The sequence below is a fragment of the Nicotiana tomentosiformis genome, chromosome 11 (assembly GCF_000390325.3).
Source record: "Nicotiana tomentosiformis chromosome 11, ASM39032v3, whole genome shotgun sequence".
Classification (NCBI taxonomy): domain Eukaryota; kingdom Viridiplantae; phylum Streptophyta; class Magnoliopsida; order Solanales; family Solanaceae; genus Nicotiana; species Nicotiana tomentosiformis.
The window spans coordinates 22920125-22925055 of record NC_090822.1 but is presented as its reverse complement, the minus strand read 5'-3'; the positions used below and the strand labels follow the sequence as shown (position 1 = coordinate 22925055).

General features: G+C 35.3%; 1 long non-coding RNA gene across 1 annotated transcript; it reads left to right on the top strand.

Moving 5' to 3' along the window:
• The first annotated feature begins 403 nt into the window (after positions 1-403).
• LOC138900869 (uncharacterized) lies at positions 404-2841 on the top strand. The gene is made up of 3 exons (XR_011412184.1): positions 404-1301; positions 1515-1599; positions 2495-2841. It is a non-coding gene; the product is annotated as an uncharacterized lncRNA (long non-coding RNA).
• Positions 2842-4931: the final 2090 nt, after the last annotated feature.

Here is a 4931-nt window from a genome sequence, read left to right as displayed (position 1 = left end):
TTTGCTATGTTATTGTTGGCAAAAACATGATTTGTAGTTTCATCTATTGGAACCCTACAACATGAGCAACTTGATGATAAACTGATTCCAAACCTACTCATATTATCATCCAATGGAAGTCTTCCCTTTACTAGTCTCCACATGAAGAAAAGAAATTTTAAAGGAAAGTTCTTTGATCCAAATTCTAGAGAAGATTGGAATTTTGTTGTTCTTCAATCTTAGTTCGCACAAGAGAAGATTCCATTGGGGGTAATTTTCCAAGTAGCTTGGTCTTTGAGAAGTCCATTCCCAATATTTACCTCATTAATCATATTAGTGAAGTTATCAGGGATAATATTTCTCACTTTGTCAAGGTCCCAAGCATGATCTTTAATGTAATCCTTGACTTTCTCATTCCCAAGTTTAATGGCAGGAGGAATAAGAAAATTTAGCGACCCATGGCCAGTCCAATCGTCCCACCAAAAAAGTGAGTTACCATTGTTGATCCTCCGACTGATGATATTATCCATTTTGTCTCTGATGACCAGAAGATTCTTCCATGCATTAGAGTCTTTGGAGCTGATAACTTTAGAGAGGGGATTGCTTCTAGGACAATACTTAGCTTTTAAGAATTCTGCCTATAGAGAATGTTCTGTCCTAAACATTCACCACATCTTAGCATTGAAAGAGTTACAAATATCTTGCAAACTTTTAAATCCCAAACCTCCCTCATTCTTAGGAAAGCACATATTGCTCCATGAGCACCAATAATATTTGTTTTTGCCTTCTCTTTGCCCCCAAAAGAAATTAGCAAAGTAGCTTTCAATCTCTTTAATGACAACTTTTGGAGGCATAATAGCTGCAAAATATGAAGAGTTTGAGATTGTAAAATATATTTGATAATAAGAGCTTTACTTCCAACTGAAAGGGACTCGGCCTGCCTTTTCCTCTGCTGCCATAATAGAGTTGAAGTCACCACATATAGACCAAGGACCATCAATATGAGAATTAAGAGTCCTAAGTTTGTTCCATAGTTTCTTCCTCTTGTTCGAACTAGATCTAGCATATACCACAGTTATCCATATGTGATCAGTAGTTCCTGAATAGTTACATTTGAGGGTAACTTGTTATCTACTTTTGGATTCAACTGTACAATTGAGATTAGATCTCTAGAAGCACCAGATTTTGCTATGTATATTGGACACAATATTACCAAATCCTAAGCCTCTCTTGAAAGCCTCAATATTATTGTTATCCAGGAAAGGCTCTTGAAGAGCAACCAAGTCGACTTTATGAAGGTTGACTAGCTGTACTAATCTTTGGTAAGCACCTTTTAATTTCATCCCCCTAATATTCCATATAATGACCTTGATCATTAAAAAATTATTAGGGTTGATTAGTCGACTTCTCTTTGTATTTCCCTGTTAAGGTGAGAGGATTACTGTTTTTATTCCCTTTCTTTTCTTTCTTGTGTTTTTTTCCCCTTGGAGATAATCCTTTCTTTTGAATGGTGTCATTTGTTTCCTTCTCAACAGGATCTTTTGGTTTCTTTGGAGCTGGTGCAACGGCTTCAATCAAACTGTCTGCAACATATTCTTCCTCTTTATTCCCAACCTCCATGTAACTATCTTCAACTTTTTCATCTGATGATTCATCCTCGATATGGTTTTCCTCTGTATCCTCCCATGATTCCTCTTCAGAGCTATTCCCTAAATCAGGGCGATGTTTTACATGATGTTTTGCAGTAATAGTTTTAATATTGCCTAGGTCTATAGAAATTAGACCACATTTTTCTTGTTTGCATGCGATGCCTGTCGTAATAGGGGACATAATTTGGTTACCGGAGCTCCCTTCATCACTTTGATTATTCTGTTCCACTTTGCTGAGTTGATCTTCTTGCATGGTGTTGAGTTATTGGTGTTCTGCTGCTTTTGATATTGACGAGGTCTTGAGTGATTCTTTTGTCTGTTGTTTTTTGTTTGAGTGTAATCTCTTTATCCATATTCTCTATGATGTTCTTTTCTGGTATGTGCTTAACTTTCCGCTTTGCCGATATTCTATTTTTAACTCTTAGTATAGTATTTTTCGTCCCTTTTTGTTTCTTCTTTTTGCTCTTCCTGATATCTTTCTTTTCCTGCTTCTGTTCTTCAGGTTGTGGTTCCTTTTCCTTTTGAAGTTCAGTGACAGTGTGATTCTTTGTAGCACTATCCTTTCCTTTTGTATTTGACTGTACCTCAGTTATTGCAGTAACGTTTTTGTTTCCTGACTTTTTCCCTCTTTTCCTTGTGACTTGAGTGAATCCTTCCTCATCTTTGTTGATATTAGCATTCTTCACTATCCCACAGTTCTGGCCTTTTTCGAGTGGTGCGTTAACTTTTCCTTTTGACTTTTCTGCATCTTGATCAACTATCTGTTGATTCCTAGGTGTATTATTTTTTTGTCATGTTGATTCTGGTTGCTTGCCTTTCTTGCTTCCACCTTGCAATTTATATGACTACGACCATGTAATTTGCAGGTTTTTAATATGCCGGGACACCTTCATACTCAAACCTTTGTTCATGTCCCTTCATCCCTAAGCCCAAGCGTTCTTGACCAACAAAAATTGATTTCAACAAAGGTTTGGATAGATCTACTTTAACTCTTACTTTAACAATGTTTGGTCTGGACCTTGCCACAGTAGCAAGATCCTCTTTAAGATGTGTGCCAACTTCAGAGAGAATTTGTCTAAGGTAATCTTAATTCAACAAGTGAAACTTAAGTTCTGGTAATAAGACCCATACTGACGCTAACGAGGTCTCCTCATTCGGGTCGAAGTCCGGCGACCATTTGAAAACTCACATTAGGGAATCCTTGATACTTTAGAATCTTCTGAAATAGACTTCATTGAAGTCCGATTCAGTAGTGAATTCAATGAATATTTCTGTAATCGTAAGCTCTGATTCTTACTTTTCCTTTAAGGGGGATTAGTTCCATAAATTTGGCCCGAATTGATTCGATTTCTGCTCTTCCATATGTGAATTTCCCAACCAATGAAAGCTTGCACTCATAGGCCATTACTCAATAGTAGTCTTCAGCTTTGAAAATCATTGTCGATATCCCATTGTGGGTGGTGTGTCGGCCAATTACCTTGGAGTTGGGTTTGACAATTTCTAGAATTGGGGGGGTCCTTTCACAGCTTCTATATACTTCGATTTGGTTGGTTCTGGAGAATTGGAGGTCGATGGGATATCTGGTGGTTTCTTTTGGAGTTCGATACAAGCCGAATGCGTTGCCACCGATGTCGTCATAGTGTTAGAGCGTGAGAACACGTGTGAGTTTTAGAGAAGAGATGTTGAACGGCTATATTGTTAGAGAGAGAAATGGAAGTAGAGTACTTACTGAATGATGAAGTTTAAATATGGACGATAGCTGAAAGCAAAGCTTTTCCCTATTTTCTAACAATTCTAAGAGCACAAAAACATAGGCTTTGTTATAAATATATTATATTATGGATGTTCATTTATTACTCCGTTGTAAATAATCTTCCTCAAAAAGCTTATCCATATGGGACTCTGTCGTAAATATATTTATCTATTTAGTACTCTATTGTAAAAAAGCCTCCTGAAGAAGCTTATCCTTTCGTTACTCCGTTATGGATAAATATTACCTATGGTAGAAGATTATCTATATCTGGTATTGTAGCAGCTTAGAGTAGTAGCTTACACAACAGCTTCCTTTCTTTTATAAATAGAGGATAATTCAGTTCATTATGTACATCAGTTTGAAGTTGAATAAAAATATCAATCTCCCTCTATACTTGTCTTCGATTTATTTACTTTACAGTCTTTATTTTATAACACATTATCAGCACGAGTCTCTAATTTCATCATCACTACCTGACTGTGAGGCAATATACTGCCCTTGTGCGTGGTCAAACCGAGTTCATTCAGAGCATTTTTGAGGAAAATTACATCCTTGGAGTGGTGAACAGCACGTTGGTTTTGTTAATTTCCAACTCTATGAAGAGATGAAATCCTTCTGATGTCATTTCTCAAAGATAAGGCTTATTAATTTATAATTTTAATTTGATTTCCTTCATGAGCTTGAAAAATTATGCTTATTATCTATGTCCATCATGTGCTAATTCTAAGCAACTAGTGATGCAGGACTTGCAGGTATATTATGATTTGAAATACAAATTTGAAGGCTAAGAAGACAATGGATATTGAATCAACTTGCTATGTTACGTGCTCTGTATACATATTAGCATATAACAACTATTTTTTTTATATATATACTTATTTTTATCATGTTGTCATCTCCATAAAAGATTACAAAGTGAATAACAATGTCAGATCCATCTAAACTCCAGTAGAGTTTATGAAAAATATATAATTACCAATAGTGGTAATATTTCCTAAGTCTTGTTATGACTTAACTACATGGTTCACTTGAACTCCAGCAGAGTACGGCTACCAGAAGCGGTTATGTTTCATATATCTCACTGTAACTAAATTTTATTAACCACTAGAAGTGTTATATGCCTATGACCACCAAAAGTAATAATTTAGGATTCCTATGGTTACAATGAAGATAAGTTAGAGAAAATTCTCTATATTATATTCATACCTCGATTTGTTTTTGAAGTAGCAAATACCTTAAAAGAGGTTCGAAGCATCACAATTTGATGTGATTATGCACGTTCAGATAATTATGTTTTATCTCCTGAAGGAAGAGAACTTTTGATAATATTAATTCCATTTCCTGAAGTGAATGTGATAATATTAAATATGAACACGCCCTTAATGTAAATATATTACGATTCACCTCCAGAAGAGGTAATACGATTGAGAGAATATATTCTCAATATTTCATATTTCAGATTTCTCCTGAAGTAGTAAATAATTAAAATTTCCTCCTGAAGCAGGAAAATATTATGTAGTGGTAAAAAATATTAAAATTATTAATTTTTG